The following is a 23063-nucleotide window of genomic DNA, read 5'->3' on the forward strand; positions in this document are numbered from 1 at the left end:
CGCGGGAGGGGGCGGGGCCGGCTGCGGGAAGGGGCGGGGTTTGGAGCGCAGGGGGTGGAGCCGGGGCAGAGACGGTTGAGCGACACCGCAACCGCGCGCAGGATCCTTCCGCCAAACGGGCGGGGGAAATAGACCCCCCGTGGCGGGAGAGTGAAGTTGCAAAGTTGGCGCGCGCGAGTTGCAGATGTGCATTGACGGTCGGCTACGCGCTGCGAGGGTCACCATCTCCTCCAGGCTCTGCTGCTTTGGGACAGAAGTCGGCCGACCTGGCGGGGTGGGAGTCCGCCGGGGAGTCACCCCTTGGAACCAACCTGCGGTGGGTTCCCCGTGGAGAGAATCATAAAGAGAAGGAGGTTGGAGCGTTGGGGATTCAAATATTCTGGCTTATTGGTGAGCAAGAAGAGCTAGATAACGGCTCCGTGGTAAGAAGGCTTGTCTAGTATGTGTGAGACCTTGAGTTCAATTCCCAGCACCGGCAAGATTCATAGTACTGCAATAAAGTATCTAAGATCCAATATTTGGAAAAAAGAAGCCCCCAAGATAAGCCAAAAATGTTAATCTCTTGTGAATGGTACATTAAAGTAATTTGTGTGTGCTTCTTGTGTGCGCGTCTGCAACTTTACATTTTAGAGGTTGGGAGAATTCTGTAAGAGATGCTACCTATCTTTTGAATTGTCTTTCTTGAACTCAGAAAGTTATATAATAACTGAGAGATTCCCCTGGATTGAGCCCGAGCTGGGTCGAGTGAGTGCGCCGGAGGAGATAAAATGGGAATTTGCACATTTCGCGGGAGGAATGCGGGTTTTAGAGGCTGCTATGCGCCGCAGGCTTCGACACATTCAGCGGCTGCTTGCCTCTAGCTTGCTTCCTCGACCTCCCAAGGACATATCTTGATGGGGGGGGGGGTCCCCAACTCTGCCGCCTCGCAGGCTAGCTGCATATGGAAGAAACGTACACCCACCTGACCCATTTCTCTCTCCCAGGAGCACCCCAGAGTTTACAAAGTTTACCCCAGCCCCCACTCCAGTTCATAGTTCTCAAAGCAAGAGAGATCTGAGAATTCCTTTCCAAGTGTGCCTTGTAAGGTGTTTTCCCCATCCCCATCGAGAGATTCATTTTCTACAAACTCTGTCTTCCCACGGCTGCCGCCGGCGCAGCATGATGTGGGATGCTCCGGTCTAGATCCGTGCCCCTTTCCTGCTGCTGGTCCCAGCAGTCGGGCTTCCGGGTCCTCCCCAGCTCCCCTCAGCCCTCTCTGCTCCACTTTGTCCACTCACCAATTCACTGTCCCAAGCTATTGTTTTGCCCATCATTACACAAATGGTCATTCGGTCATTCGTCACCCCGAGGCAGGCATCTTGACACCCAGGGGTGGATGTCAAGCCCTGCTGTGAATATCTATCTGTGGAGATCAAAGTTGTCAGGATTTTTTCAGGATCTCGGACTCCATGGCGGGGTATCTTCCGGGGGACACCGTAAGACAGATTCACTAATGACGAAAGAATTTAGCCTGTCCGAGGTGGAGCAGGTCGAGCAAGACAGCCGTTCTTTCCCCCTTTCCCCGGGAGATTCATTTAGTGGGATGGGGAGACGGAGGCAAACACTCACCACTCTTACTGGTAGGAGCCAAAGTTGTCTCTTCATGGGAGGCTGTCTAAACAACTCCGTCGTCCTAATGGAGGAAGAGAGCAAAACTACCACAGGTCTTCCTCTGACCTCCGAGCAGACATACATACAAAATCATATGTAGTGAAATATTTTTAATTAAAAAAAAAACTACATCAAAGCTGGGCATAGTTAGATATGGCTTTAATTCCAGCACTGGGGAGGCAGAGGTGGGCAGATCTTTATGAATGTTCCAGGCTGGTCAAACCTAAGAGCAAAACCTTGCCTCAAACGAAACAAAGTCAGCTCATGGAATCCCCAATACAATTCTAGAGATATAGTCCCATTGTTCCCATTTTACAGATAAAGTTAAGCACAGAGAGGCTAGGTTATTTGCTGAAGGCCACTCAGTTGCTAAATTCCAGCGGCAGGACAAGAACTGGGGACAGCCTGAAACAATCTTTTGTTTACTAAATCCCTAAATGGAGCCTTAGGAGCCCAGCAGACCTTGGCACAGGGGGTGTGTGTTACCTCCAGGGAAAGCAATGCAAAGATGTAAACGGTCATGCCCACCCTGTATGTCATAATTTTCTAGATGCCAAGTGGCAGGTATGTCACGCCATCCCTGTGGTGAAGATTGAGGAAAATTACAGACCACACTAGTACAGAGGATAGTCTCTGTCTATCAGGCAACCTGAGGGGACAAGTCCCTTCCAGAGTCCATCTCCATGCCCCCAAGAACTGACTCTCTAGAGAGTCAAGAAGCTCACATTGAGAGCCTGAACTTCCTTCAGGAAGCCATAGCTATCAGAGGAAGACCTTCAACTACCGATCCTCCTGCCTGTACTTCAAGGATGCTAAAGTCCCTGAACCTGCTGAATGCCATGCTGGAGACAGAAAGCAGGGCTTTGGGCATGCTAGGGGGCACTCTTCCAGCAGACCCATATCCCAGCCCCTTTAGGAAATCTGAACATAACAGGTTTTTAGGGACGAAGGCCCATGCCCTTAATCCCAGTCCTTAGGAGGAAACGGCAGAAGGCTCTTGGAACTCAAGGCCAGGCTGGTCTACAATTTGAGTGCCAGGACTGCCAGAGCTACACAGAGAAACCCTATCTGAAAAACAAACTAAAAAAAAAAAAAAAAAAAAGTTGAGTCGGGAGAGACGGCTCAGTGATTAAGAACACTGGCTGGTCTTCCAGAAGACCCAGGTTCAATTCCCAGCACCCACATGGCAACTCACACCTGTCTGTAACTCCAGTTCCAGGGGATCCTGATATTCTCACATCAGAGATGAATGTAGTAAAACCACCAATGTATACACACACACACACACACATTTGTATACATGTGTATGTATGCGCGTAATAGATATACTATATATTTATGCCAGGTGTAGCAATGCCTCTCATTCCCTTAGCAAGCAGGCAGGCAGAGATCTGAGTTCTGTGTAGTCCTCAAAGTTTCTTACACCTGTCTCTGAAAACTTCTAGCTCTGGTTGGCCATAAGCTCGCTGTATATACCAGGCTGGACTCATCGACTCTCAGAGATCCTCCTGCCTCTACTTCCAAAGCGTGCAGGGATTAGGGGCATGAAAGACCACGCCACCCAACCTCTTCTCTCAATTTTATTTATTTATTTATTTACTTATTTATTTATTTATTTATTTATTTAGTTAGTTAGTTAGTTAGTTTTTCGAGACAAGAGTTTCTTGTGTAGCCCTGGCCATCCTGGAACTCATTCTGTAGACCAGGCTGGCCTCGAACTCAGAAATCCGACTGCCTCTGCCTCCCAGAGTGCTGGGATTACAGGCGTGCGCCACCACTGCTTGACTCCAATTTTTTAAATTAACATATACTGGTTAATATTGCTTGTCAGCCTGAGTAGTTTAAGAAGGGCCTGGGGGCGGGGCAGTGGTGGCGCCCATAATCCCAGCACCCTGGGAGGCAGAGGCAGGCGGATTTTTTAGCTCAAGGCCAGCCTGGTCTACAGAGTGAGTTCCAGGACGGCCAGGGCAACACAGAGAAACCCTGTCTCAAAAAAAACAAATCCAAAAAAAAAAAAAAGAAGGGCCTGGGACAAATGAAGTCCCTTTGATGTGTCCTTGAGGCTCTGGGTCGGCTTCTTCTGTACGGCTCTGCTTCCCATCCACAGTGCTGCCTGAGGGGAGGAAAGAGATAAAGACTCAAAAGGAGCCACTAACAACTGCGGGTAGCCACGATCCAGAAAAATCCTGATAAGGAAGTCTGAAATGCGATGGCCTCCTAAACCGTAGACCTGCTGAGGCCGTCTGCAGCCGTGAAGTGGGGTGCTCTCATAAACTAAGGAATCTCCCCCTGCCAGGGGAACTTCCATTCTTCCAGATAAGGCTGCACCATCGTCCTCCACTGGTAATTACAACCTTAAGATCACTGCTGAGGAACAGGCCTGCAGATGGAATCTTCCACCCCACAACTCCCTCTGCCCATAAACCCCCAAGGACACACAGTCCCCTTCCCTCCGAGAGATTGTCACCCTTCATTTTTCAGATTGAAAGTCATTTTTCCTTTTTTTTTTAAAATTCTACAACGCCTCTAAAATCCATCTAACAGGACCCTTCCAAGAGCGTTGCCTTGTGACCGTCCTGTCCTTCAAACTCGGATCCTCCAAGCAAGCCTGGCTGGGAACTGCTCTCCCCCACGGTTCACTCATTTTCAGCCACGGTCTCACCAAGTTTCCCAGGCTGATAGCACTTGTCATCCTTCTGGGTCAGCTGGGATGATAGCCTCCCCCCAGGCCCCCATTAGGTTTGGTTTCTAGAATATTTTCGTCCACCACACAGAAACCTGTTCCATTAGCAATGACCCCGTCTTTCAGCCTCTCTCCTAAGAACTTCCGGTCTGTTTCCTCCCTCCATCTTTTTGTCTTTTCTGGACACCAAATGTCATACAGTAGGTGGTTTTTCCCTTCTGGCTTCTCAGCTATAGACATTGTGGCACATACCGAAGCTTTGTCCCTTTTCAAGGTGAGTGATGATCCTTTGTTTGTTCAATTGTTGATTGACAGGGTCGCGTCCTGTAGGAACCTACAGTCCGAATTTTCGTTTTAAAAGATTTATTTTTATTTTATGCATATGGACCTGCATGCCTAGGGAATGGGGGAGCTGGGGAAGGGTGGGTGGGGAGGGATAGGAAGGAGAAGGCTGGTAGGGGGAGGAGGAGTCGGGTGGGGGAGGGGCGGGAGTTGGGCGTGGCCCAGCGAGTTGAGTACTTGCCTAGCTCAAGCAAAGTCTATTGGCCCATCTGAAGCACCACAGGGGGGAAAAATCCCCTAAAGAACCAGGCATGGTGGTGCAGGCTTGCAATCCTAGTTCTCAGGAAGAAGAGTCAGGAGGATCATAAATTCAAAGTCATCCTTGGTTATATAGTAACTTTGAGGACAGCCTGGGCTACATAAGGCCCCATCTCAAAACACACACAAAAAATTATACTCTGAGATGGTTTCAAACAAAACAAAACAGAAAGAAAGAAAAAAAGAAAAGAAGAGAAGAGAAAAGAAAAGAAAAGAAAGGAAACGTGGAAAAGAAAAGAAAGGAACCGTGAAAAAGAAAATGTCTTAAGATCAAGCACCTCCCGGGTCAGCCCCCTGCCTGTCATTCCAGGCTTTGGGGAATGCCACAGTCCTATGTCCAGACTTTCTCAGCAGTGTGCCACAAACCCATCAGATACTGGCCACAGAGAGAGCAGCCTGGATCTCCAAGGTCCCCAGAGACCCTGTGGTCTGAGTGCTGGCCAGGCCTCTTTTCCAAGAAATATCCATCGATTGAGGTGAAAGCAACAAGACCAGGCAGGTTCGTGCCATGGGTCCTGGGGTAAGTACCCCACACGGTGCCAAGGTAACCGGCTCCATGCCCATCATTCACAGAATCAGAAGAAAGCTTTTGGAGTCTCCTTTGAGCAAAATAATTTCTGCTCATAAAAGTCACAAGTGTATCCATGAATGTGCACTAAGTACATGCAAGCTGCCCTGACACTGGAGAGAACAATTGTGAGCCACTGTATGGACGGTGGGGATCCAACCTGGGTCTTCTCTGAGAGCAACGTGTGTCTTCATCTGCTGAGCCAACTCTCCAGCCCCGACCATGAATTTCTAAGTTTTATATGTGAAGTCTGTGCTAGGGGACAAAACTGAGTGTTTCCCCAACTTTTGTGTTGGGTTTCCTTACTTTCCCAGTGCCTTGGGATGTGGCTGCCTTCTGAGATATTAGTGCCCTTATTAGAACGGTGCCTTAGGGACCAATGAGATGCCTCAGTTGGTAAAGGTGCTTGCCACCAAGCTGTATGACCTGAGTTCAATCCCTGGAACCTACTGGTGGGAGAAGAGAACTGTGTCTCCCACAAGCTGTCCCCTGACTTCCACACTTATAATTTGACGTAGGAGTGTAAACAAGAAAAAGATTTGGTTATGATACAGCTGATACAGACGGATGCACTGGAGACCAGAAGAAGAAGAAGGATGCTGGAATTGTGGTCACCAGCCAACTGAGGAGCAGCCTCGGGAGGAAGTCACTCTGCCCAGCTTTGGCATTGGCCACCTAGAACTGAGGAGCTCATGTCTATGGACGGTGTCTGAGAAGATCCAAAACACAGAGTCAGGAAGCACATTTGGTTTATATTCAAACTCGTGTGTTAACTGTGTTTTCTCCACTGGTTGAAATCCAACCTCACAGTTTTATTTGATTGGCGAGTCTGAGAAGAATTTTTGCACAGGAAATGAAGGAGAAAGGGAGAGAGGTCACTGTTCCAAAGAGAAAGGGGTCATTGCTCCAGGCCTTCAAATTCCTGTCCTATTCCTAGGACAGTGGTCCTGGGTGTAAACAAAAGTTTTCCTGGGTGGGGCAGGGATGCAGACATTTGCAGAAAATTCTATAGCACAGCCTTTGCTACCTTTTGGGTTCTTCTTTCTTCCACTCATCTCCACCCCTTTTTTTCCACCCTTTCAAAGAAAAGAAGAATGGAAAGAGATCCCTGAAAGGGGTCCACTCCACAGGCTTCCTCCTGCTGTTTAGGATCACCAAATTCTTAGGGCAAGTTTGATTGTCCCTGTCAGGATAACTAACTTGTTTCTTCTTTGTACGAGACTACTTAACAAACTTCAACCAACAACTAACAGCCCATCAACTGACCTTTTGGGGCCCTAGCATTTTCATACCCTCTAAAAAGTTCCCAAAATTCCAAATGTTACACAATCTGCAGCTGGCAACATTACCCCGCTGCTAGAGCACAAGGCAACCACAGTCACCTGCTGTGGACAATCTGAAACAGCCCCATATCCCACATCTGCGATTAAACTGAAAACATATTCTTATAATATTTCTGTGGTTTTTAAAGAAACCAAAACTCCAAAATTATCACTACAAAAGTCTTACAAAGTTGGAGGTGAGGTAAAAAGATTTTTAAATCCCTTGTCCTAAACTTAAGTTTTAGGGTATTTGATAGAAAAGACTCAAGGCCCTGGGCAGCCAAAGTCCATGTGCAAATGACCCATTGTGACTGTGTTTCAATAAAACTTTATTTAAAAAGCATAAAACTTTATTTAAAAAGCATGGGACAAGCCTGGGTTTTGAGGAGTGGCTTACTTTCTGTATTTACTGTATTTACTGCTTTTTGTTAGATGCAGTCGACACTGTATGGAGAAATGGTGACAAGTTCCTAATTGATAATTTAATCTTTTTTTTCTTTAAAGGGCTCAGGATGGAAGCAGGGCCTCAAAGATCTCAGGAAAGGGCTCAGTCAGTCAGCGGTAATCACAGGCCTTAGTTGTCTGAAGAAAAACAGACTATGTGACAGGCTGGCCTTGAATCCTCCTGCTTTAGCCTCCCAAGCCACTGGGTCTATAGGTGTTCATCTTCCCCCCACTTAAGCCTAACTTCTTTTTTTTTTAAAAAAAGATTTATTTAATTGTTAAAGTATACTGTGCTGTCTTCAGACACACCAAAAGAGGGCATCAGATCCCATGACAGATGGTTGTGAGCCACCATGTGGTTGCTAAGATTTGAACTCAGGACCTCTGGAAGAGAAGTCAGTGCCCTTAACTGCTGGGCCATCTCTCCAGCCCCAGATTAGGTTATATAAAATGCAGGTTTATTGGGTGAGTTCACTGGCCCAGAGGATCGAGGCCAAGGAAGTCACCATGGGAGAGAGGGTGTTATAGTAAGAGAGAGAGGGCATGATCTGAGAGGGAAGGGGGGAGAGAGGACAGAATTGAAGAGACATGCACCTCAGTTCCTTGTCCCCAGGTGCTAAACCAAACATTTCCCTTCAGGCTTTTCATTTGTTAAGTTTTGACAGTTTTGAGCTGGAAGTGGGAGCACTTGGAATCCCAGCACTTGGGAGGCAGAGGCAGGCAGATTTCTGAGTTTGAGGCCAGCCTGGTCTACAGAGTGAGTTCCAGGACAGCCAGGGCTATATAGAGAAACCCTGTCTTGAAAAACCAAAAAAAGAAGAAAAGAAAAAGAAAGACAGTTTGTATCGATGTCAACGTTGGCCAGCAAGGAAGATGGGGGAAGGGGATAGCTGGCCACTAGTTTCTCACGATCATGCTGGCATTACTGACTTCTGGCTGTATGACTTGGGATCATAAAAAGAGAAAGAGGCTATTAAGATATGTTCTACGGGCGTGTCAGGGAAGGGAGTGGACCCATGGCCAGGTATCCCTTCCCCCTGAGGGACCACGCACAGAGTATAGAATAGAGTTTATTTAGGGAATGGGAGGGAGTTAAGGGGGCAGCAGAGGCAGAGAAAGGCAGAGAGGAATAGAGAAGTAGAGGCCGGCCATGACCTTGTGGAGAGAGGGGGAAGGGAAGAGCCCAAGAGGGCAAGAGAGAAACTAAGAGAGTAAGAGAGACAAGAGAAGAGCGCGAGGGGGGGGGCAAGTGGCCCCTTTTATAGTGGACCTCCTGTTGCCAGGTAACTGTGGGGCAGGGCATACCTGACTGTTGCCAGGTAACTGTGGGGGTGGAGCCCAAAGTACCAACATGACTTGGGCCTTTTGAAGCTTTGTGTCTTCCCCAGTCTGTGGGGATAGTCGTGATACAGGGGAAATGGAAGTTAACCGGGAATTCATGCGGAGCCCCAAGGAGGACTCCTCTGTCAGCAGCATGGAGCCAGTAAATTACGGTTCCCATGGTGACTGTGCTGTCTGAGAACTTGGAAAGATCGGTGGACTTTGCACCCTGGGGCTCCTGATATACTCGGATAGCCAACACACCCCTCGCACAGAGCTGCTTGCCTGTGCTTTCCCTGTGTGTTGGGGAAGCAAGGGCTGAGGGCAGGGCTCTTGGGTGTTTCACTCAGAAAACACTCCTTGGGTCGAGGAGGAGATGGCTCCTGTGGAATAAAATGCTTGGCACACAAACAAGGGCTGGTCCTCGGGATTCACTAAAAGCCGTGCAGACTTAGAGGATGCCTGGAAACCCCAGCCCTTTAGAAGGGGGACATCTCCATGACAAGCTAGGTAGCTAGACTAGATGAACCGGCCAGCTCCATATTCAGAGAGAGACCCTGCCTCGCCTGGGGGGGGGTGGGGAATGGAGTGGCAATGTATTTGACAAATCTACCTTTAGTGTTAATCAGCTTTCCAAACTGCAGCAAAACACCTGCTGATCACTTTGCAAAGGGGTTTACTCGTGCCAAGAAACGATAAGCGAACCCAAAAACCCACCTAAACCTGAAAGTGAGGCCATGCTCAAGCTGCCTTAACTACTGTTTCTAGAAGCTTGTGGAGGGGGGGGGAGGGGAGCTCTAGAAGGATCTGGAAAGTGGCCTTTGGGTATAAGCAAATGAGTTTCCTGGCACTGCACGGCAGTTCACCGTGGCAAGCGTGGGCAAGATCAAAGCAGTCCACGTTTATCTCTGACACCACGGGTATTTTTTCCATTGAAGACTCCTTGATGTTTTGCATGCGTAGGTGAAAGTCAGCAAAGAAAGAGAAAATGGCAAATGAAAAAAAACAGGACAAAGGCAGGGTCTCCACTTAAGACTCTGACATCACCTGCCTGTGTTGGCACTTGCTATCTGCCAAATGTGTGTGTGTTGGCCGCAAACAAAGCTGTGCGACTTTGCAAAAGGCACTTACTTGGCCTCTCTGGACCGCAGCTACCTCAGCTGTAAAGTGATAACAATGGGACCCATGCGTCACAATTGCGAAATGTTAGCGACCTCCCTCGTGACTGTTGCCTGTGCTCTTGGTCCCTGCGGAGGGCAGTGGGAACCCGAGGGGAGACTGATAGGAAACGGGAGAGCGTGATCCTTGTGTGACTCCACACTTTGGTTTACGTGAAGATGAACAAGATCACGGGAACCAAGGTACCAGCAGCACGACAGACTCTGTTCTGAGTGTTTGCTGCCATCTGTAATGTCAGCTCTCTTGAGGATGGGCAGGTAGCACTCCCACTCTGGGGATGAGGCCACTGGGCACAGAGAGAGATGGTAGTTTACTGCGTTGATTTAGGTGTGTTCATACACAGACACACGTGCCACGCACGCCATGGTTCATGTGTGGATGCCAGATGCCCATTGCTGAGAGTCTGTTCTCCTCTGCTGTTGGACCCAGGCCATCAGACATGGCTGCAAACACCTCTACCCACTGAGCCATTGGTCAGCAGTGTAGGTCACACAGTTTCCAGGACCCGCAGGAGGTGTGAGCTCAGCGCTGTGCACCTGTCCCTGGAGCTGGAAGCGGACCCCACTGGCCTGCCCTGCTGGCTGGTTCAGCCCTGATGCTGGGAGTCAGTCTGCAGAAGAGTGGATCTTATGAGCTTGGAACCCCCGTGGGCCTCCTTGCTTGTTTCTCTTACAGTGGGGCCAGGTATTTGGTTGGCTCTCCCAGCAGCCCCTGCCTCCTCTGAGTCTCCTTCCTCTTCTTCACGTCCTCTTTCCCGGCATCCCTCCAGGTCCTATGAAGATCTTGGGACACTCGTGGAAGGTAGCCAAGCTACTTCATCAGCACCAGGCTGGATTGGGTCAGAGAGTGGGAGGCTTCGGGGGCCACCGCCCTCAGAGAGCTGAGAGTGTTCCCGTGCGTCCTCAAGCAGACAGGGGACATCCGGCAGGGGATGGTTTGGGGGGAGGGGGAGGACCAGGAAGCGGTTTGATTATCCAGCTGTTTCAGCCTAAATCTGTTGCACATCTGGTGGCCTAGAAATTGCCCGTGATTTCATAGTCACTGACTTGCTGTCTGGGCTCGAGCTGGGCTCCAGGGAAGAGGAGAGGGGGAGGGGGAGGAGGAGATGGGAGGGAGGAGGGAGAAAGGGAGAGGAGGAGGGGAAGGGGTAGTGGGGAGGGAGGAGGAGTCTCATTTTTTCACCGGGAAAGACAAACTTGTTTGCACAAACGGCCACTGGTTTTCTCCGTTCTGCCAAAACTGGAGTTGGTTTGTGCCAGGCCTTAAGGCAAAGCGCTGATCTCCTCTGAGGAAACAGGGGCCTTGGAGATGCTTTTGACATAGTCATCGCTCCCCAAACCTATTTCACTCCATCCTTATAACAATAGCACATTCTGAGCGGAGCAGAGTGGTTACCGACTTTCCTCTACAAATGCAGAGCAGCTGCAGTTTCTTTGTAACAGGATGTGGGGAAATGTATCCAGCAAGAGCAGGGCCTTTGATGAAGGTTATGGGGCACGGAGAAGATTACCATGTGGCAAAGTTCTCCAACAGGGAAGGAAAATCCCTTGCCCCTCCTACACTGAGCAATCAGGGCAGTAGAGGAGGAGGTCGGCAATCTTAAGGTGAATGAGTTCAATAATAGATTGCTAATGTCTGCTGTGGCAGGGGCAAGCTGGATAGGTTTGCTGTTTCATGTGTGCAGACTCAAACAGCTGTGTGCTGAATATATTTAGACATAGTCCTTGAGGCAGTGAATTGAGAAAGAAGATAGCTCGGAGGTGGTCTTACTTTGATTTGTTGTGGTTTCTGGTGTGTGTGTGTGTGTGTGTGTGTGTGTGTGTGTGTGTATGAGAGAGAGAGAGAGAGAGCGCCTCTTGGAGACTCACGTTGGCCCTGAACTCACAGTGCTGCTGAGGATGACCTTGAATTCCTGACCCTCCTTGAAGGGACTCTAGCCAGCACGAGTGTGGCAAGCATGGCTCTGCCAGGCCTTGCCCTTCTCCCCATTCCTTCTGCCTTGTTAAAAGCCACTAGAGCCCTTTCATTCCTGCCTACACCCCCTCTTAATAAAGGAATTATAGGCATGCACCACCACAACAGGTTTCTTTGGTCCTGGGGGATGGGACTCAGCCTCCCTTGTGCCAGCCAAGCACACTACTGAGCCACACCCCCAGCTCTCTCCGCCATCTTTTTTTCCTCCAGAAAGGGTTTCATTATATAACTGACACTGTCTCTAGCATATGATCCTCCTGTCTCAGCTTCCTGAGTGCTGGGATTCCAAGCAAACACACTCCCCCACAGCTATATACCCTGACTGGTTGTCATTGTCTGTCAGGGTTGGGAATCAAGAGGCCCAGACCTGTTGGCTCACCCTGTCTCAGGATCTACTGCCCATCTGCCTGAGTCAGGCAGAGAGGCAGGCAGGACAGGACTAGCTAATGAGCTGACACAGGGTCTAAATGTACAGAAGTAGGTCACATTAGAAACTGAGTGTGAATGAGGTATAGTGGCACATCATTTTAGCCCCAGCACTTGGGAGGCAGAAGCCAGAACTTACAGGGATCTCTGTAAGTTCAAGGACAGTCTGCTTTACACAATGAATTTGAGGACAGCCAGAACTGCATATTGAGACCCTAACTCAAAACAAAACAAAACAAAACAAAACAAAACAAAAACAAACAAACAAGAAAGAAAGAAAGAAAGAAAGAAAGAAAGAAAGAAAGAAAGAAAGAAAGAAAGAAAGGAAATCCATTGTGGTTTGTTCACAAGCTCTTGGTCCACAGGGTCAAGGGGTTGAACCCTTACTGGGCAGCCTGGCCACAGGGCATGCCAGTGGCCATGGTATATACTCCCAGGAGGGCAAGGTGGGTACTATCTCTTCAGACCTGGGACTCCTAGAGGTGACCAGCCTTGAAGGACTTGAGGTGGGACTCACCCAGGTGCCTCAGCTCTTCCTGAATGACCGTGCTGCAGACACTGCCCAGTCCCAGCGTCTCTGAAGAGGCACGCTGACAGTTGGCATCTCTTTCTGTCAGCTCAATGTGCTCAGCCTCAGTGTTACTGCCTGCTTTCTTCCTGCTGACGTCATTTCTAGGAATAGACACCAATTACCACCCCAAACCCGGTGCGGAGCAGGAGATGAAGTGGCATATGATTTGATTCTGACGTGTGTGAGGATCTGTGCGGTGCCCAGCAGGCACATGCCCCTTTCTGTGATGTTTTTCTAGTCTATCTTTTCGTGCAGATGCCAATCAGCTGGGTCAGCAACATTCAGAAGCTGCTGCTGACACCTTATGAATGGGGCAGTTAAGACCACCTGGGGGGTATTATTCTAAGGGCTGTGAGAGTCAAAGAATTCTGGAAACTGGGTGTTTTTTTTTTTTTTATTCATTACTATTATTATTTTGGTTGTTGGAGACAGAGTTTCTCTGTGTTGCCCTGGGTGTTCTGAAACTCATTGTGTAGACCAGACTAGTGTCAAAATCAGAGATCAGCCTGACTCTGCCTCCTGAATGCTGGGATTAAAGGCACGCACTATCACTGCTGGCCTGGGAAACGTTTTTGTTTCATTTTTAAAGATTGTGTATGCCAGGCAGTGGTGGCACTCGCCTTTAATCCCAGCACTTGGGAGGCAGAGGCAGGCAGATTTCTGAGCTCCTGGCCAGCCTGGTCTACAGAGTGAGTTCCAGGACAGTCAGGACTATACAGAAAAACCCTGTCTCAAAAAAAAACAAAACAAAACAAAAAAAACAAAAAACAAAAAAAAAGATTGTGTGTGTGTGTGTGTCTATGTCTGTGTCTGTGTGTCTGTGTGTGTGCAGTACCATCGGCTACTGGAATCCCAGGCAGTTATGACCCTCTATATCCCTGCTGAGAACCAAACCCCGGTCCAAGCAGCAGGTGCTCTTAACCACCAAGCTATCTCTCTAGGTCCCTCCCCTTCATCTTTATTTTTCCTTTTTGTGACAGGGTCTCTGGTAGCCCAGGCTGGCCTGGCTACCCAGGGACTCCCTGTCTGAAAATAACTCTTATTTTCTAATGAACAGCATATCCTACAAGGGCACACACAGAAGCCTTCTCTTTTTTCTTATCTCTGATAGCATCTGACAAATGGAAGAGCCTGCAGTCTCTTTTACCTGCCAGACCCCTCCATGGCCCTGGCCAGCCTGGCACAGAGGAGACAGGAGGAGGCTCTGACAGGCTTGAGAGGTAGCATTGTCTGACATCTTGCTTCCTCTTTCTGGGTGCTTTGTGTGGCCCCAGGAGCTTTCCCGTCACCATTTCTAGAAGGTTCCCTGGTTTGTTCATATTTTTTCTCTTGTTTCTTTCTCCAAATAGGTCACCAGCTGGCCGCAGAGCTCCCTCCCTAGCCCCACCTCTGTTCTGCATCCTTCCTTCCCTCATACAGACGTCCACTTGTCTGAAGCTGGTGTTACCCCAGGCCTGTGCTCCCACCACCCAGATGACTGCCGGATACTCATTCTTTGCCAACCGGTACTTGAGTCGTTAGACCCGGCTGTCTGGAGGCCTATTAGAGTCTCACAGAGTGTGTATGCCTTGTGGCTGTCATTGCCTCTGCCTTAAGGCTGGGGAAGCAGAGGCTCAGAAAGAGGAGGACAAAGCTGTGCCTTGGTGGAGACTGAAGTGGAACCCAGTGATGTCAGATGTCTTGGTGATGCTCCTGTGCCCTGGGGGCTCCCTGAGTCCTGAGCCAGAGTCTTAGAAGTAAATGCTAAGTGAACTCATGATAGTTGTATGACTGAATGAGAGAGATGGGGAGGGGGAAGGGGAAGAGGAGGGGAGGGTGAGAGATTTCCCCGGGTGAGTCCTGCTTGTTGTTGGGCCCATGTCTATGGGTTCTTCACAAAGTAGAGTGGTGTTGGAGCTAAAGTTTCAAAGAAGACAACCTTCTACACAAATGAGCAACCAGGGAGAAAAACAAAATAAAAAATGAAACAGAAAAACAAAAAAAAAAACCCAACAATAACAACAAAAATACAACAAACAAAAACAAACAAACAAAACAACAATGGATGAACAAGACTCATCAGTTGGGGAAAGGGGATTGTGGCCAAATCTGATGACCTGAGTTTGATTCCCGGAACACTTGTGGTGGAAAGAGAGAACCAACGTCACAAATTGTCCTCTGACTTCATGTGCATGGTGCCCACACAAAATCAATCAATCAATCATCAATCAATATATACATACATAAATGTCATTTTTTTTCTTTCAAATTAAGAGAATAAGACCATGCTGGGCTTTGGGGAGAAAATCTGACAAGAGGAGGCAGTGGGTGGAAGCACAAACAGGTCCATGGTGAGGTGAGGATGGGTTTCTAACGGGTGAATAGCAGAAAGAAACCTGTGGGTTAGAGGAGAGGACTCCGGGCAGGAGGAACAGCGCAGCGCATCCAAAGGTCCTGGGGTTGATCAAGGCAGCTGTGCTGAGAGACTCAAGCTATAAACAGCCCCCAGACCAAACTAAGACCGACCACACGTTATAGACATCGTTCTGACCTTAAAACCTGTAACCTAAGCCCAGGGTGTCAAAGCTACAGGGAGCCGTGCTGTGAGGACCCTGCCATAGCTAATCTTGGAGTCAACTAAGACCCGAACAGCTGGGCACTCCCGGCAAGGATCATTCTTGATCGGAGCTTTAGCGTGGGAAGATCCACCCTAAATCTGGGCCCACATGAAAGGACACAGATGGACAAAAGAAACTAGTTCGCTTTCTCTCCTCTCCTGGCCTTCACTCTTGCTGGAAGTTCACCTGTCCTGTTGCGGAGGCATTCCTTTGCTGGCAGTAAAACCAATTTCCAATGCAGACTGGAGACCAGCTGAGAGATTCAGTCTCCTGGATTGGACAACTAACTACCAGGTTTTTGACCTTGTGGTCAGCCTTTGTTAGACAGCCAAACTATAGCCCCATAAGCCATCCTAATCCATATATACATATATATACATATATATATATATGCATATATATATATACACACACACACATATATACATACATATACACATACATATATACACATATATACACACATATACATATATGTACACACATATGTACATATATGTGTATATAAACACACATATATGTATATATGTGTGTGTGTATAGATACACGTTGTTTCTCAAAAGCAGTGGTTCTCAACCTTCCTAACACTGCGACCCTTTAATACAGTTCCTTTTGCTGTGGTGACCCCCGACCATAAAATTATTTTTGTTGCTACTTCATAACTGCAACTCTGCTACCATGACGAATCAGAATGTAAATATCTGATATGCAGGATATCTCTGATATGCGACCCCCTCAAAGGGGTCTCTGCCCACAGATTGAAAACTCTGACTAATAAAGAACCCTGAGTAATATGGTCTATCACCTTGACAGATCCAGGCAACTTCCTGCCAGTCTTTGTACCTGTCCCAGTTGTATAACACAATGGCTTGTATCAAACCAAGGCCCAGAGAGGTTAATTCACTTGCCCAAGTCACACAGCCTAACACATAGCAGAAGCAGGATTTGCGTATGGGTCTATCAAAGTCTGGCCTGCCTGTCACCTCGATAACACCCATGGCTGAATGACCCAAATACATTTCCTTGAAGAGATACAAAGAAGATGAACTCATGCCTACCACGGCCTTCACAATATCTAGGGTGCAGCAGAGCCTCAGGTGGGGGCTGGGGGGTCAACCTGGGTGTTGGGGAAGGGAGCCGCTGGGAGACTGTCCCCAGCTCAGAAGCACATGGAGAAGCAGAGCCCGGACAGACCCAAGCTGATAGAAGTAACACCCGACTCGGTGAGTCTTAGGCCCGAGGCTAAGAGATCGGAGGACAAGGTTTGAGGGGTGAGAAAACAGGCTTGGGGCCCGGAGAGATGACCTAGTGGACAAAACCACTTGCTCTGAAGGCTTAAGGACCTGAGTTCGAATCCCCAGCACCCACCTAAAGAAGCCAGACATGGTCATGCGTTTCAATAATCAATCCCTGAGGGCCAGAGATGACCCAGAGAGAGAGAGAGAGAGAGAGACAGACAGACAGACAGACAGACACCTCCCCTCCATGAGACATACACATGCACGCAGACAGAAGGAAGTGTAAAAGACTAACCTTGCGTTAAAGATGTTGGATGCGTATAGTAACTGCCTAGCCAGTGGGAGGAGGCCCTGGGGGTCATTCCCAGCACCCAAAGATAGAACCACAAAGAGATGGCAGAAGGCCACTGGCCGTCAAAGGGCCGTCCATTCTCGGGTGGGTCTGGAGCTTCCTGGGAGCCTGCCAGCCACTCTCATTAAGTGACCTCTGACTTGGTCTCAGTGTTTATTTTTCTGGGACATTAAAATCAGTTTATGGTGACCCAGATACGGAGCAGGGCAGGGCAAGGCATGAGATCACAACTCTGTCTCAGTGACCTCTGCATGAAATCAAAGATGTTCCCCAATGCTATCCCATCATTCCCCCTTCCCCCTCCCCGGCCCCATCCCCGCTGGGACTGATTATTAGCGGGTGTGCATGAGTGAATTTCGGGGTCACTGTGGGTAATCGGATCCGGCCAGGCTGAGGCAGGTGACCTGAGTGAGCTCTTGGATAAGGGGATTAATCTAAATCTGTCAGAGAAGACATCTTCTCGAGGCAGCTTGGGAGCCCCCTCTTCACATTCGCAGCTTCCCTAGCAAGTGGAAATCCGAGCCCCTACACTACGGGGTGGGAAACCCCGAATGCAAAGAGCCTGGGGAGGGAGCAGGGAAGCAGGGTGTGTGAGGGGTGAACTGGGCCGCCTTTTGACCTATGCCAGCTGATGTCACTGAATGAAGCCTGGTCCAGTGTGGGCTGGGGATCATGGCTTTGCCTGGTAGTCTGTCCGAGTCGGCCAACTCCGCCTTGGCTCTGATGTTTTAAAGGCACTTTGCATTTTGGTTTTCTCAGTCCCGTAAAATTAATGGTTGGCATGGCTGGCAGACTCCCGTTTCCCCACCAAGATAATGGCTGATGACCCTAGGACCGCAATGGAAGCAGATGATTCCCCAGGCTCTGGCACTGCCCACAAGGGGGTCACTGGGTGGTGGGAGCAGCCGGAAGGCCTCAGATCTTTCAAGAGACTTCCTTGAGGGACGGGTGGCACACTGGTCATTCCTCGGAAAGACTCAGAAATACATCTTCTTCCTCTAGGTGTCTTAGTCAGGGTTTCTATTCCTGCACAAACATCATGACCAAGAAGCAAGTTGGGGAGGAAAGGGTTTATTCAGCTTACACTTCCACATTGCTGTCCATCAATAAAGGAAGTCAGGACTGGAACTCAAGCAGGTCAGGAAGCAGGAGCTGATGCAGAGGCCATGGAGGGATGTTTCTTACTGGCTTGCTTCCCCTGGCTTGCACAGCCTGCTCTCTTATAGAACCCAAGAGCACCAGCCCAGGGATGGCACCACCCACAAGAGGCCCTCACCACTTGATCACTAATTGAGAAAATGCCCCACAGCTGGATCTCATGGAGGCACTTCCCCAACTGAAGCTCCTTTCTCTGTGATAACTCCAGCCTGTGTCAAGTTGACACACGAAACTAGGCCAACTCAGTTTGGCCCTTAATTTGACTTTTTCCAAATTCTTGGCTACCTCCCGAGGTGGGTCATTGTCACCATATTTTCAGAAGAGAAACTGAGGCTCAGGCATGGGAGGTGGGTACCAAGCTGTAGAACCCCAAGTGGGCAGGGACGCAAAGGACGGAATGATCAACAGAGGCTTAAGGGACTGGGGGCCTGGAGCCTCCAGGTGCCATTTGTCACCAAGCCCCGAGCCCTTCACTCGATTTTGCTTTCTCTGCTCCACATGTGGTCCGCGTTTCTCCGCATGGTCCCAAGAAGGCTGCCATAGCTCCAGACATCACAGCCTCTTCAAAGCAGAATCCCAACAAGAAAGAAAGGTGGACCAGTTACTGATCTCCATGGACTCAACCATGTCACGGCGGCTGCAAACAACCACCACTTATTTGATTTTTGGTCTTTCTGCTGCTGTGAGTTTAGCTATTTATTCTGTCCCATGGGCGTTGGCAGGGTGGGGGAGTGTGTGTGTGTGTGTGTGTGTGTGTGTGTGATTTGCTAAACAGTGTGCAGCAAGCAGCTAAGCTGGCCTGGGTTGGGGGTTGAAGGAGGCTTCAGTCGCACTTCTAAGGCCTCACATGGCGTCTCTGGTCCTTGCCAGAAACTGCCCCAGGATCCCCCACAGCTCAGAAAGTTATCTATACAGCTCTGACTCCAGGGAAGGGAGACCCTTTTTCTCTCGGTCAGTGGGACTGTGGGTTTACAGGAAAGGCTTAACTTAGTAGGTCTCCATTGTCCAAACCCTGAGCAGTCCAAAGAAAGGCATGCCCCTGCCGAGGCTCCTGAAAGATAACCCTCCAGCCCTAAGAACAAATACATCGAGGGCCTTCTGGTCTTGTATTTGAGCTGGGTCCCTATTGGATGTGAGACTCAGCAACTAAGGTTGGCAGAGTTTATGCCCATGTGACTAACTCTCAATACAGATCATGGATGCCAAGGCTTGGGGGCATTTTCTTTTCTTTTCTCTCCTGGAACTCACTCTCTAGACCAGGCTGGCCTCGAACTCAGAAATCTACCTGCTTCTGCCTCCCAGGTGCCGGGATTAAAGGCACGTGCCACCACTGCCTGGCTTGGGGTCATTTCCTAACTGTCAGCAATTTGTGTCTCATGCCAAAGCCTTGTGAATCCAGCTCTAGGCCCATTGTCTCCTGGGACTCTGACCCTTGTCTTTAATCTTGCTGAGTTTAGTGTGTGCCTCATCACCGTGATAAGCCAGTGGCCAGCTTCTCTGTGTTCCTTCTGTCTTTCCGAGGGCTGGCTGAGCACAGCTAGTTCCAGCCGCCCTCTTTGGAGATAGAAGGTCTACAATAGAAAAAGATAGCATGAGATTCTAGCCTTCTGGGGTGCTCTGCCTGCCAGGACGCATCCTTCTGTCCTCCCTTGCCTGGAAGCGCGCCCAGCCTTGCTATCACAGGCTGGGTGCGGCTAAATGGTCACGGTAATCTCCCCCTAGGACTGCACCTCCCCAGGAGGAGCTGGTGAGGAAGATAAGCCGGAGGTTTCGAAGGTGATACAGTGAGAGAGCTAGCTTTCCCAGAGGGGGAAACCGAGGCCAAGAGACATCAAGGGTTGTGTCCAAAGTCTTCACAGCGGATGGCACCCCAGGTCCGCATGACTCTAGGTCCTAGACATTCAGGCCATGTTGAGGATGGGAGACAGTGCCAGCCTTGGGAGTAGGCTGGGCCACCAGGGTGTGTCACGGGCCATAGAAGGGAGGGGACACGCCTGATGCTTCCTCCGAGCCCTATACATTCTTAGAGGGCTGGGAAAAAAAGCTTTCTCCTCTATGAGGAGAAGCTGACATTGACCTGAAGAATGTTTATGTCACATTTATTTATTGACTGGGCAGCGGCAAGCGTTCGTCACAGCACACGTGCGGAGGTCGGAGGACAGCATTCTGGAATCTCCGTTCTCTCCTTCTGCCTCCGCCAGCCATTGAACTCAGGCTTGGCAGCAGGGTCCTTACTGGGTGAATCCCACCAGCCTGGCATTGGCTTTGGAAAATAATACAAGGGCTAGCTAGGGCTGAGGGCCTGGGTTTGACTGGTATCACATGTGTAAGAAGCCAGGTGTGGGGGTTGGAGAGATGGCTCAGCGGTTAAGAGCACTGACTGCTCTTCCAGAGGTCCTGAGTTCAAATCCCAGCAACCACATGGTGGCTCACAGCCATCTGTAATGGGATCTGATGCCCTCTTCTGGTGTGTCTGAAGACAGCTACGGTGGAATCTTTAGGGAAAAAAAAAAAAAAAGAAGCCAGGTGTGCCCTGGTGCTGGGGAGTGGGTGGCAGGTAGCTCAGGGGAAAATGTCTCATGTGTGGGATTGGAGCTTTAGCTCTAAGGCCTGGGTTCAATTCTCTGCTCTGAGGGAGGTTTGGGGGAGGGGGAGAGGAAAAGAGAAAATCTTTTAACTGGATGGGTGAAATCACAAATCAGGTTCTTTCTCAGAACCTGCTCTCAGGGGATTTAGGAAGAGGAGGGAGAAGGCATGCGGGCCAGGCCTGAACTGCTCACTGCCTGATTCGTGTGGGTGGCTCACCTTGTGTGCTGCCCCATTCCGCTCCAGCAGACCCTGGTGAGATGGAGAGGCTGGGAAGAAGTGGAGCCCTTTCTATAGCTGGTTCAGGGCCCAGCCCTCCATTAGCAACAAAGAGGGGCAGCAGGAGTTGGGGATCAGGGGTTGGGAGACATTTGTCCCTGCCATTGAGGTCTTGGGCTGAACTCTGTAAACTGACAAGATGTATCCCCTGCTTAATGCTTCTGCAAAGGAGCCTGGGAGCTGTAGTTTTTAAAGTTGTTTTGTTTTTGTTTTTGTTTTTCGAGACAGGGTTTCTCTGTGTAGCCCTGGCTGTCCTGGAACTCTCTCTGTAGACCAGGCTGGCCTCAACTCAGTAATCCGCCTGCCTCTGCCTCCCAGAGTGCTGGGATTACAGGCATGCACCACCACTGCCTGGCTTAATGTTGTTTTAAGTTCTTCCCATGCCATCCCAGGAGAAAAAGAGAAGGGAGGGAGGGGCCTATAGCTCAGTCCCCTTGCGGAGGAGATCAGGGCCACTCGTTCCTTGGGGCAGCCTGCGGCACCTCATCCCTCCTGCCACCTTCAGATGGAGGCCAGGTGTCCCTGGTGTCTGGAGGCCAGGTGTCCCTGGTGTCTGGCAGGGTCATGGACCACAGTGTGCTGCCAAATTGAATTCAATGCTGGCTTTGCTCCAGGACTGGTCCCCATCACTGCCCTCAGGACAGAGTCCCTGCAGTTCAGGACGCAAGAAGGTCACCTGTTTGTCATAGAGAAGGTGGGGAGGGGATGTGATCTGTGGTTGTTAGCTGAGATTTTGGATAAAGCTGGGGTGAATTAGGGGCTCAGCTTGGCTACCCGTCTCAACATGCCGATTAGAGAGAGGCTTGGGCCAAGACACAGACGATGTCTTTGTGTCAGTCAGTGTGGCCACCCTGGGAAGAAGAGATAAAAGGGTTTCGGTGACCTCAGGTTTATCTCCTGATAGAAACTTTCGGTTGGATTAGGGGAAAATTTGGGCTAGGAGCTGACTTGTCTGTGAGTTCTGCTGTTCCTGGTATCTAAGCGGCTGCAGGTTTAGGGTAAGAGGGAGACCTTCAAGTCCCTTTGCCATGGCTGGAGGTGGGGGCGGGGGGGGAGGGGGGGGTGACGGGCGGTCTGGAGCAGTGCATTGTGGGAGCTGACCTTTATGTGCCTCTTCAGTCTCAGTGTTTGCATCTTCAGACTCCCAGGCCCTGAGCTCAGCCAGATGGACAGTGTCCTGAGGGATCAACACGCCAAGGAGACAAGCAGAGGTCTGACCTCAGGAGAGGGGACGGAGGCTTGAAGGTGTGAGCATGGCGTGCTGGCACACATGTTCAGTCTGATCACTCAGGGGCAAGTGGATCTCTGTGTGTTTGAGGCCAGCCTGGTCTACATAGTGAGCTCCAGGATAGCGCAGGCTATGTAGTGAGACCCTGTCTCAAATCACACAAATGAAACTGATAAAGTATCGTACTCTAGCCTGCCTCTTTTTTTTTTTTTTTTTTGGTTTTTTGTTTTTTTGGGTTTTTTTGGATTTGGTTTTTTCGAGACAGGGTTTCTCTGTATAGCTCTGGCTGTCCTGGAACTCGCTCTGTAGACCAGGCTGGCCTCAAACTCAGAAATCTGCCTGCCTCTGCCTCCCAGAGTGCTGGGATTACTGGCGTGCGCCACCATTGCCCGGCTAGCCTGCTTCTCTTAATAGTTACAGCACTGTTCACCCAAAACCCCCTTTAGCTGGCCTGGGGAGGCATACATTTAAAGTCTGGAGGCAGGTGGGTCTCTGTGAGTTCAAAGCCAGCTTGATCTCCATAGTGAGTTCAAGGACAGCCAGAGCTACATAGTAAGACCCCCCCATGAAAGGAAAGGAAAACAGTCAACTCAGTATTGTGGATTAGCGACAAAGTGTCACACCAGCTGCAGGTGACTTCACAGTCTTTTAGTTAGCTCTAGTCCCCAATACCTAAGGGTCATGCCCAGGGTCAAGATGGGCAGGAAGATCTAATTGGAGAAAACTGGGCCAAGCCTTCTTTTCCTGTCCAGTCAGAACGAGAGCAGACTGAGACCACCACGTGCCACTGATGTGCCACTGGGGGGTGGTGAGGGGTGGGGATTGGGGGGGACAGGGGAGGGGATCCTTGGTGGGTGTGGCCTCTGTACCTCTCTTCTCTCACTGAGC

This window comes from Apodemus sylvaticus, chromosome 22, assembly GCF_947179515.1.
Source record: "Apodemus sylvaticus chromosome 22, mApoSyl1.1, whole genome shotgun sequence".
In the NCBI taxonomy this organism is placed as follows: domain Eukaryota; kingdom Metazoa; phylum Chordata; class Mammalia; order Rodentia; family Muridae; genus Apodemus; species Apodemus sylvaticus.